Below are 12061 nucleotides of genomic sequence, written 5' to 3'. Positions count from 1 at the left end.
ACGAGGACAGGCTGAGGGAGCTGGGGTTGTTCAGCCTGGAGAAGAGGAGGCTCTGGGGAGACCTAATAGCGGCCTTCCAGTACCTGAAGGGAGCCTACAGGAAGGCTGGGGAGAACCTGTTTAGAAAGGCCTGCAGTGACAGGACGAGGGGCAATGGCTTCAAGCTGGAGGGGAACAGATTTAGACTGGAGATTAGGAGAGGGTTCTTCACTGTGAGGGTGGTGGAGCACTGGAACAGGTTGCCCAGGGAGGTGGTTGAGGCCCCTTCCCTGGAGATATTCAAGGTGAGGCTCAATGAAGCCCTGGGCAACCTGGTCTAGTTGGGGGTGTCCCTGCTGACTGTGGGGAGGTTGGACTAGATGACCTTTGGAGGTCCCTTCCGGCCTGGGCAATTCTATGATTCTATAGGATGTGCCACCCTTTATTTTGCTTCGTGTCTCGCCGTCCTGAGTGGGGAAATCCTGCCCTGGCCGTGCCCTCGGTGGGGACCTCGGCTGGGCACCACGGTGCCGGAGGTGTCCTGGGGAGGTGGGTGAGAGCAGGATCCAGCCCCACATTTGGAGTATTCCTGCTGGAAGGCTCCTCCACGGCCGTGGTGCTCCCCACCCGGCGCTGCTGGGGCCGGGATGCATGCCGGCGGTAGAGCCTAATGCGATATCAAAGTCACTAACGTGATTATGCTTATATATCATATTAGGGAAAATGAATACTAATTCAATACAAACTACTAATTCAGTAGAACAGAAAATTGCTGAGAGAATAGAAAATTGCTGAGCGTGCTGGAGCTGGGCATTGCTGGAAGGAGATCCGCTGCCTGCCTCTCTCCCTGCTGGAGCTGTTTTCTGCAGCGGTTGGTGGCATGGTTGGCCGGGGCGGCGCGGAGCATCCCTGGGTGGGTGCTGGTGCCAAATTGGGAAGCGGCTCCGGAAAAGGCTTTGCCCAGGAGCTGGGGTGAGAAACCCCCCGCTCTGCTTTCAAGCCTGGAGCTCGCGGCCAGGAGATGTTAGGTGAGACCTGTGGGAGAACTGAAGCAGAAGAGGAGGAAAATGGCTCCAGGTGCTGGAAGTGAAGGGGAAATAAAGCTGGTGTGGGAGGCTGAGCCTCCCTGCCAAGGCTGTCTGCCCCAGCCAGAGGAGGAGGCTGCCTGACAGAGCCAGTATTTAAGATATTTGCTTTTTTCTAATGCGCGCATCGTATCTCATTCCTGGGCTGAGCTTAAACTCCCCAAGGTCCGGGAGAGCATCCCTGTCTAGGGGCATTGTGACACTGATTGGGGCTTCCTGTGGTCCAGCCTTCCTCCTCAGCGTAAGCTCTGGGTTTCTTCCTCTTCCTCCTGGCATTTCTGCCTCGAGGACATTATCCCCTTGGCATCTCGGGTACGATCCCCACACCAGTTGCTGCTGCAAACTGGCTGCAGAGTCTCCTGCTCCTTGGGACCATCCCCAGCACTGCGGCTGCTCCCCCCGGCACCACCGTGGGTTTGTGCTGGGGGCTCAGGGAGAGGCAGCTGCTAACACCGAAACTACACGACAGGCTACCCGCTTAAATTGGATTTATTTTTCGTATTATTATTGTTTGTACAAGTTTTCAGGTCACAATATTTCCCAGAGCCACACGGTGTCCCCTGTTGCAGCGGCTTGGCTTGACTCTCCATCCACCAGCCAGTTGCATGGAGGGGGACACCCAGATTTCACTAATTTATTTCCAAATAAAGCATTTTTATTGCAATTTAATGCATCTACTTTGAGGGCAGAGCTGGGTCCCCCGTGCCCAACCCTGCACATCTCCCTGTCCCACACCTGCATCTTTGGACACGACGAACGTGGCTGATTTTGGAAATGCTGGGTATTTACCCAGTTCAAAGAGAGCCGTAACTGGGACACGCAGTGTTTCTGTACTAATATGGTAGGAGAGTCTTATTGTATTAGCAATTTTCCATCAGATCATGTCATATTAGTATTGTATTGTATTAGTATTTGTTTTCACTAATGTGATGTGAAAGTTGCTAATATGATAAGACTCCTGCATTGTATTAGTGAAAACAAATATTAATATGATAGGATGGAAAATAGCTAATAAGAAACTAAGTTGCTAATCTGACGTGATGGATCTCCTAAAGGAATTGGTTGTAGCTTTCCTGTACTTTTCCAGAACCACCTTCAACCTTCTCGGGGGCAGACAGGAAGGCAGCAGCAGTGATGCATGGTGTGGTGGGGTTTAAAGCGTTGAATCCACCTGGAGAATGAGAGCATCTCTTTTGGGCTTAAACCTAGGGTTTTTCTGGGCAGGGGGAGAAAATCCCATGCGAGTGGGAAAGCGCTTCTGTGCCAGAAGCCCTTCCCAAGGGTCCTGGGGTGAGCTGGTGCCTGGAAAACTGGAGTTAATATGAATTTAGGGGGAGTAGAGCTGTTCCTCCAGCAGGCTGAGGGCCACTCCGAACTGCAGTTATGGCATGGTATGACTATGATGAGAAGTAACCAACAGTTTCCTAATTTTTTATTTTTTTTTTTTCCCTAGCTAGCGGAGCAAAATATCAATTTCTAACACGGAGAGCCAGAGTAGGTGAACCAGAGCTAAATAAAAATAAACATTAAACAATTATTGGAATTTAGGTTTATTTAAAAAATCAGCAGGGTTGAGGGAACGAGCCACCTATTAGCGGGGGGAAAAAAAAAAATAAATAAAGCAATTGGGCTTTTTAACAACATGCTGTTTCTTGGCGGAGGCTGGGATTTGGGCTGTGCGCGCGGTGGCAGCCCTGGATGTTATTGATTAAAGATGATGTAGCAGCAGCGCAATTATATCACAGTTTGTGCTCGCCGCGGTGGTACCATTGGCCTCTCATTTGTCTGTTGGAGATTGGTTTGTTTGCCTTGCCCTTCCCGGGTGTCGCTCGCCGCTCCGATGGGTCGGGTCCCCCGGCGCTGGCAGAGGATGCTCGGGGCAGCCGGGGACCTGGCTTGGTCTCGGCAGTGAAAATATTTTTAATTGCTTCTCGTCCCCTGTTGTTTTTGTGTTTCATGGTAATTCCAGATTCTGCGCTGTCAACCGCATCGATGCAAAGAATAGAAAGGGGAATATTGTGTTTTGGGAGGAATCGAGCTGCCTGGGACACATCCACGGTGGCACTTGTCCTGCGCCGGAGGGTCCGGTATTTCCCCAAGGTCGGGGCAGATCCAGCCCTGTGCCACTGCAGCTGATGCTCGGGATTCTGGAGCGGGCAAAACCATGGGGAAGGGTGGTTTTAAAGCACTTCCAGAAAATTCTGCGCTGGTATTAGGAGGCCCACGTAGAGGCGATGGGAAGGGGCTGCGTGCAGGAGCGAGCGGATAGCTTGCGGGGAGCGTGCATCTTCAAATCAGTCTATAATGCAATCAATTCTGTATATCCCTAGTGAAACAGCAACATTTATTTAACGTCTTTTATAGAGCAGCTGAGTTTTATCACAAATCACATTCCATTTCTATTCATCGGGGACCCCTTGAAGACTAAAACGCACTTACTTTCCTCCGAGGAAGTTTACCAATTCTTCAATAAAGCCCCATTTGCCTCCGTATGTAAAATTGACACATTTATTGAATATTAAACATTTGCCGGTTGCTTCTGCGCTTCTTTCGACTTTATCCCCTTGCCCTTAAAAGTCGTTAAGGGAAGGATATATCAAAGTTACAATAAAGGCGCCGTCTATGGATGGGAAGGGGATGCTGGAATCCGCCGGAGAGGCTGGTTTATCCCATTTGGTGGCTCCATCCTCGGGGTAGACCTTTCCCCCATTGCCTCTTGGCAATGACCGTTTGGCGGCGGTTTTCCTCTGGTTATTATAAAGGATTTTCCGTGCATAAAAGCTCTCCGGTGTCGGGGCCGGGTTGCGAGGGATACGCTTTTCTAACCCGGAGTCAGTGGAGCTAATTAGCGGGAGGTCCAATAAAACAAGTTTTTTCTTTTATCACTGTTACTAAGTGCTGTTGTAAATCAATTAAAATGTATTCTAGTAATTCTATTTTTCCTTGGCGACCTCTGTTTAAAGAAATACCGAGCCATTAACAGTATTTTGTGTATGTTTGTGCGTGCGTTTATGGGAGAGTATTGAGCTGTTGAGTTTGGTGCTCAGCGATGAGCGCAGGAGCGTGCCCTGCCCCGCTTCCTTCCCACAAGATACATAAGTCTCTGCCTGTTCATGTGGAGAAAGGTGCATGTTTTTTGGAGGTAATAAGAAAGGATTTTATTTTTTTTTCCTCGAAACATGGATAGTCATACCAATGCTTGTCCTGATTATTAATTGCTAAAGATGTAGCTGCGTCCTTTGAGCGTGTTCCCAGAGGTGTTTTTTGGGGAGTGACTCAAGAGGATGTGAGAGGGATGTGTGGTGGTCCAGCAGGTTTTGGACCTTTAGGTCCATTCTCTAAAGACATCACAGACTCTGTGCAGTGGGAGAAACCCCGGTGGCCGGAGTAGAAAATTTGCCAGAAGCAAAAAATTGGGGATTCACACCCTTTCTGCGAGCCATTGTGCATCTCTCTCTCATTCCCCACCTTTTCTCTTCTTTAACTCACATTATTTTAGGAGCATTTACAAACGTGGGCCAGCTTGCCCTGCTCTGTGGATAATTTATCGCAGTCCACTGGCTAATTGAGGGTGTGTCGTTAGACAGGGAGGTGGCTGCCTGGAGGTTTCACTGACTCTTGAATATCGCCGTTTACTGATGCCCGGCTTGAGGTCTGAAATAAAGATCTTCCTGCTCCATCACCCTGGAGAGATGACCGGGCTACTGAATCCCATAGGGAGACAAACGTCCTCCCTGACGTGGTTTAACTCTTTAACCCCATCTGGGATTTATTTTGGCAGCATTTGGGAGAAATGTCCCCAACCCACCCTCGCCCATTGTTATGGCCATGGTTATGAAGAATGAACTTGTTAAATTAATACAAACTATTGGGGGCTTTTTTTGGGTTTTTTTTTTTTTTTTGCTAAAGTTATCAGCAGGAATAGGGAGATTGGAGATTTAGGGGTTCCTTGGTTGTTTATAAGGATGTAATTCAGTCCCTCCTTTGGAGCAAGGCGAGACTTGCTCGCTGCAGGATGGGGTCTGGCTCCCGCTTCGCTGTGATTGCGGTTCCATCGCTGGATGCTGAATTACAATGCTGGGTCAGAAAATTAAGCTCTCAGGGCCGAGACGCCTTAAATTGTCCCAAATGGAAGAGCAAATGAGTGTGCAGAGGAACCAGCCTCTCTTTTCAGCAGAGGCAAATTTTCGGGGCACTTGTCCGTATTAATTTATAAAAGAAGCTGGCATAATAAATGTCACCTAAACAGAGCCCCAGTAAACATAGCTCATCTTGAGTGTATAATAAAAATAATCTACGGCTGCCTCTTGGCAGCTTCTGTCTCGGTGCTGGCCGGGAGGAGAAGCCCCTTTGTGGGAATCTTGTGGCTGGCACGACCCTCATCCCCGGCAAGAAATACCCGAAAGCGCCTCCCGGCACAAATAACCTTTCCAGTGCACCGAGAGGCTCTTCTTTATGGGTGAGGGAAAGTGCTTAAAATGCTTAGAGGGAATAAACAGCTTTTAATGAAGTTACATTGCCACATAATGGGTATCATAAAATTGCCTTCATAGTACAGGGTCCCAGGATGGCTTTTATTATCGACTGAGCAGGAATCCTGTCTGTAAAGCTCCGGCAGCTGCAGAGAGGAGAATGCAAAGTCTTCTTAAATTACCTGATTGAAATAACCGGCAAATATTCTGCTTTGCTGCTTTGTGGAAGGCAAAGCTGCCTTTGGGGTGGTCTGTCAGACCTGGTTTGCAGCTTCTGAAGAACACAGGAGTTTCATTGCAGCAAAACAGATGTTCATCTTGTTTCTCTATCGGCTGTTTGATGAGAAATTTATTGCTCTTCTGCTGGGCTGGAGCTCCTCTGCTGCGGAGTCTATTAGGCAGCCCGGGAGCTGGCGGGGAGCCAGGGAAGCCGCGTTTTGATGAAACCCATGAAAAAGCCTCAGCTTCGAAGGCGCCAGTAATAATGCATCGGCTAGACTCTTCGGATCGGGCGATTGATTGCCCGTGATTTGATTTATTGATCAATACCCTCAAATTTGGCGTCTGAGAAGCTGAACTAATCTTTAACTGCTGTGAACATCTCTGCCTGGTGGAGAATTAGAGCTGATAAGGAATGTATGAAAGGAATCTGAGCTTATCTTAATCACACAGTGCCCCGGCGCTGCCTGCGCCGAGCGGGAGTGGATGTGTGCAGAACACAATCACCAGGCAGAACAGAGCAGATCTATAAATTGATGGAATTCAAAGCCTCCAGCATCGATTACCATTATAACAAACAGTGGCGCGCTGAATGTCTGATTATTTTTAGACAAAGATTCTGTGCTCTCAGCAGCAATTTTGCTGATGCTGTCACTGTGTCAGATGTCTGTTGTTGATTGCAATTAGATGCGATACAAAAAAAAAAAAATAATTTAAAACTGTCTCTGCCTATAGTTTTATTTCCACTTATTAAATCTCCTCCTTTGTTTGCCTCCTCCTAATGTCTGCAGCTGGATGAAATATTGCATTACCAGAAGAGATCTCTTATATTCAGTTGGGTATAATCACTTTACAGATCATTGGATTATATCTGATATGGTTCAGATAATCCTAGGGAAATGTGGGACATTTACTCCGCCTTGGTTAAATGCGTCCTGGTTTAGGGTTTTGAATGCAAATCTGCATAACATTTGGGTTTCTGAAACAGGTCTGCAACCCTCCCAATGATCTAATTCTATTAAAACACTAATCAATTCCCTGTGACGTCAGTCTGCTTTCCTGTCGGTGCTGAGCACTAGGTCCAACGTGGATTAATCCTGTCCTTTTTAAACAGCTTTTGGAGCTGCCATGGCCCCAGCTTTTATGGTTTAAGGAACGAACACCCTGGATTGGTGCCGTGGTGGGGGCATTGGGGGGCACAGCACACCGGGCACTGTGGTTTGCTGGGGTTCCATACGCCAGGATCCCTCTATTGCATCCATAGGTTGGATGTTTTCCAGCGTCTTGCCGGTGAGCGGCCGCCTTTGGGACCGGTTGGTGCTGTGGGAATGGCTCTGCCAGGGGGATGCAGCTGGAAAAGTGCAGTGTCTGAGGTGGCTTTTCCCTATGGGCAAAGCTCTTTGGGAACCCTCCTTGAAGCCCAAATCCGTGCTGGGGACTGCGAGTCCATACAGGGGTGCAATGACACTGTGACTGGTGGGATGGGCAAAGCTCTTTGGGAACCCTCCTTGAAGCCCAAATCCGTGCTGGGGACTGCGGGTCCATACAGGGATGCAATGACACTGTGACTGGCAGGGGGGTCCCTTGGAAGCCCCGTTGGTCTCTCCACACCCCACAGTGATGCCTCTGCAAGATATTTGGGGAATGTCAGGTTTTTATTTCAATCCAAGCCGGGGGATGACGTGGGCTTGGCCGTGTGGCGAAGTGGTGGCCGTGGCCCTGGCCCTGACCTGGCCGCCAGGGGAGAGGGAGGTCTCCTCTTGAACGTGACCTCATCTTGCGCAGACACGCGCGGCTCCGGGGCTTGATGGAAAAATGCACCGCGGCGGAGGAGTTATGTGCTGCTGGCAGCTGGTGTTTTCTTTCTTTGGGAAATCTAATATATTGATTAGCTTTCTTCAGAACAGCATCAATAAAGCGTATAATGGCATGGCTGGTGCCTGCGGCGTCTCCTCCCCTGGTCTGAGCCCCCCTGGAGCCGGGAAGGACCTTGGCTGCTCCGTGCCAGGCTCCGCGTCCCACCGCCTGCTCCTCCCTTTCCTGGCAGCATCAGACCATGCTCTGCCCAGCAAATGTGCTTGGCCAGACACCCTGGTCCTCTGTATGGGAGTTATCCCAGGCAGCCTTCCTCCTCCTCTTCCTCCTCCCAACCCATGCTGCCAGTGGCTTTGGCTTGGTCAGCTCCAGCTCACTTGGCCAAATTCTGGCAAATATCTCCAGGGTCCAGCTACGCCATGGGGCATGTCCTGGGCATCCCCATCCCTGGCAACAAACATCACCAGTGGAGCCACCATCACCCGAGGTGGTGGCACCGGTGGTGATGGACTGACACCATGGTGGGGGGGCTTGTTGCATCCAGGAGCACATGGATGCTCTGCTGGTCCCATCACGGTCTCTGGTGTGGTTCGGACCCTCCTGGCTGCAGCCTGGCCCGTGGTGCATGGATTGCTGCTCCAGCCCTGTGGTCACGGCTGGGGAAGATGGAAGGAGATACCTTTTCCATTAAAATGTCTAAGAGAGTTTAGAGGGTGGTTTATTGTTGTTTTTGCGGTTGGGTTTGTTTTTTTCTTTTGAGCTGATTGATTGCAATAATGAATGGAGCCCAGAAATCGGCTGGAGCAGCGGCTGGAGGCTGGCTCCTGGATTTAAAGTCCTGGTTGGCTTCAAACCCTCTCAACTATTTCAGCTTTCATCTGTAAAATATGCAGAATGCAAGCGGGATCTTATTTAGGGCTCTCCCAAGCCCAGATCTGCCCTCGGATGCCAGTGTCTGTGGGAGCGGGTGCCTTGCTCTTGTATTATATACTGCTGCCTTATTTATTTCTTCGTGGCTTGCTGGAAAGCAAATCCTAATCCCGGTGGGATATCCCGTTCCACCACGGGGCACCTTGGCATCCTGCAGTGGGTGAAGGCACCACCACCCAGGATTGATCCGACTTACGGATGCTTTTATTTTTCTTCCAAGTCTGGTCCATTTCTAAAAGGGCTGGAGGAACATCCCGGTCTCCCACCGCCCCGGGATGGAGGTGGCCGGGCTGCATCCCGCTGGCTGGGAGCCTGGAAGGGTTTTCTCTGCTTCCCGAGCATCTTGCTATGAGCTCATTTCAGAGAGAGATTTTCAGGGAAAATTGACAGCTGATGACTATGGGAAGATGTTTTCAAAAGGAGAAACAATTTACAATAATTAGAAATTTATAAAATGTCTTTAAACATGGTGGTAATAGGGATAAGAAAACACTTGCTGCAATGTAATCAGTTATTAGCAGCTGATCATTTATCTCGATGGATAGTTGCTGCTGGTACATGAGACACGTAATAAAAGGACTCTTGATTAACTAATTTGAATATCTTTTGAGAACAAATTCTGAGTTCTCTTTTTTCTCCATTGTAACGGATCCGTACATCTGCGAGATAAACACTGAATGAATATGGTAATTAATATTATTCTGGAAGTGTAGCCCTCGAACGCTACCGTCGCCGTCCCAGCCCTGGCCTTGGGAAGCCGCTGCCATAGAGGTAATAAGGAAGGGACCTTAACGAGGCCGGCCAGGAGGAGCTGAGGCTGCGGGATGCAGGAGAAGGGTTGGGGGGGAGTTATCGGGGGGGTTTTGGAGGGATGCAGGGTCTGGGAAGGCAGGACCAGGCTGGTCCCCTCCATCAGCCCCTCTTTGGCCCCTGGTAAGGAGCAGGATGGCAAAACTCCGGGTTGGTGGAGCTGCCCATGAGCAGGCACCAACACAGCCCATGAGATAGCATCCCTTGATAGATGGTTTTTTTTGAAAAACACAGCCTTTTTCCTATCTCCCCGGGAATGGCAATCTGATGCGCGTCTCAAACCTCTGCCCTCTGCAAGATCCCATTACGGCTCTTTTGATAACGCGCTGTAAACCCTGATTCCATTCTAGATGCCGAGACCTCATGGCTCAGCATCTCTGCTGCGGGACCATGGACCACTGGTGGCCCTGGAATGGGCCATGGGGTGACTGGTGGCAGCAGCAGGACTTATCCCTGCTCCCTTTTGGCTGCCGTGCCCATGTGTGCCAACAGTTAGAGGATGTGGCCACACGTGTGTGAGCATGGCACAGCCGAAGCGGCCAGGAAAACCTGACAAACTTGTATTTCTCCTTCCTGGCAGAGCGGGCAAGGGGAGGAGGCAGGTGCAGGGGGGAGGGTTAAGTGAGGTCCGGTCCCAGCCCTGGCTGGTTTCTCCGGCAGCTCCCAGCCCTCCGTGCCAGCCGTCCGTGAACTCGCCGGCGGCTCAGGAGCAGTTCCTGCTGCCTGTGAGTTATTCATCGTCCTCAGCCACTAATGGACTCCATTCAAATACTTCTCCCCCCCCCCAAAACATTATGATTCACGTCGTGGCTGAAAGCAGATTCCTTTTGGCAGCGAGAGCCCCAGATATTTTATATTTACGCATCGTTTTCTTCCCAGTATCCCAGTTTTCTCTCGTCTCCCCCCTTCTCCCTTTGGCTCCGTCGTGCCGTGGTGGGAGAAACTCCATCTCCATCACCCGCCTGTCCCCTTGGCACGTGGCTGGGGACGCTGCTGGGGGACACGGGGGCTGTGATGTGGGCACAGAGAGGTGATGCTCAGAGATGTTGGCACTGCTCCTCCTCAGCTGTATTTACTGCGGTGAAGGAGCAAAGTCCACGTAGCTGTGGATGCAGTTTACAGGTAATTAAACTCAGCTTGGTGAGGATTTAAACATTAATATTGATGCTAAAGTTTTTAATAAAATATAGGTAGAGAGAGAGAGAAAGAGGTATCGATTCCTATAGGCTTTTTATTTTTTCTTTTCTCCTGCTTTATTGTTGCAGGGAAGGGTTGATATATGGGTGAGCATGAGATAAGGGTGTCCTGTGCTGGCACAGGGGTCTGCAGATGAGGACAGATGCGATCCCAGAGGGATAACTTGGGGAATACTGTTAGGAAAAACGCATTTAGGATTGATCTGTATGGGGAGGCCATTCCCTCCCCTTCCCTCCTGGGCATCCTGTGTGGTGGGCACAGGCTCAGACCTGTGCCTGGGGACAGCATCCTCTTCTTGGGAGTGGTGCCCAGCCTCTGAGGATTCCACATCTGCTTCTGCGTCCCATGTGTTCCTCTCCAGATCAAGACACAACCCCTCGGCCTCTGGCATCACTTCCCTTCCTGGTATATACCCCCTGTGGGCCCGGGATGGGGGTCCCTGGGGTCCCCCAGTCTTGTAGCCTCACTGCAGTCATCAAACCCCCTTCGCATCCCGTGTTCCTGTACCGCACCAAAGGCAGTTAAAAAGATGCTGACGGCCGTTTTTCACTCCCTGCTTCTCTATATACACACAGGACTCGGGTTTATCTGCTTTCTTGCCAATATTTTTTTATATAACAGTGAAATATTTATATTGTCCAATAAAAGGCAGTAAGCTTGCAATCTCGCGCAAATTCATTTGAGACCGGGAGCTTCGTTGTCTGAATTTAACACCCGGCAGTGACCCCTGGTAATTGGCTCCATACATCTTTAGCGTCGCCAATTTACATATGGTCTAAGGGGGTGATTGATGGTTGGGGTCACCCCACCTGCCCCATGGCCCATCTAGCAAGGGATGGTGGTGTCCGCCCCGCACCATGTCTCCTCCTGTCCCACCAGGGCATGACTGGGTGGGTTTTTGGTGATGCTGGGTGGGGTTTTGGTGATTCTGGTTGGGAAGGAGGGGAAGGGCTCCGTCCCCCACAGTTTGGGCACTCGTGGCTTAAATCCCCGCAGCGTCGGGGTGCAAGGCTGGCTCCACACCGAGCATGGGTGTCACTGTCCTGAGGTTTTGGTGGGACATGAGGATGGAGCAAACTGCAGATCCTGCAGCTGGGACCAGCTGCTGATCCTGGTAGTGGCAGCTCCCTCTGTTGCAAACCCAGTTTTGCCCCAGAAGTGCCCGTTTTGGGAGCCGGGTGGGGATGCTCGGGGTGGATGAGTCAGAAACGGGACGTGCATCGCTGGCGGCCGGAATTTGGGACACAGCCAAGCCCCACGCAGGCACCTCCTGACCTCCGCCACCAGCACCTCAGTCCCCAATTTATCAAAAAGCAATTAATAGCCTTCCCCACCACTCAGGTTTTACGGTTTCTGTCTCTTCCTGCCGACTGCAGGGCAGTAATTAGAGTCTGTCTAATGAGGTTTTCATGGCGGGGATACAGTCTCTCGCTGGATCTCCCCATCAGACAAAGGCTTTGCCACCGTTTGTGGTGCTGGCGTCATTTTTTTCTGGCTATTTTCATGGTGATACAAGCTGGATTGGGACCGGGACATCCCCCGGCACGGCCGGGC

The 12061-nt window shown here is 50.6% G+C and overlaps 1 protein-coding gene across 4 annotated transcripts in view; it reads left to right on the top strand.

Moving 5' to 3' along the window:
- Positions 1–12061, top strand: part of CUX2 (cut-like homeobox 2) — a 71542-nt gene that overhangs the window by 30824 nt on the left and 28657 nt on the right. The window lies entirely within an intron of this gene.

The sequence above is a fragment of the Calidris pugnax genome, unplaced genomic scaffold (assembly GCF_001431845.1).
Source record: "Calidris pugnax isolate Ruff unplaced genomic scaffold, ASM143184v1 scaffold32, whole genome shotgun sequence".
In the NCBI taxonomy this organism is placed as follows: Eukaryota; Metazoa; Chordata; class Aves; order Charadriiformes; family Scolopacidae; genus Calidris; species Calidris pugnax.
This window is presented reverse-complemented; position numbering and strand designations above follow the sequence as displayed.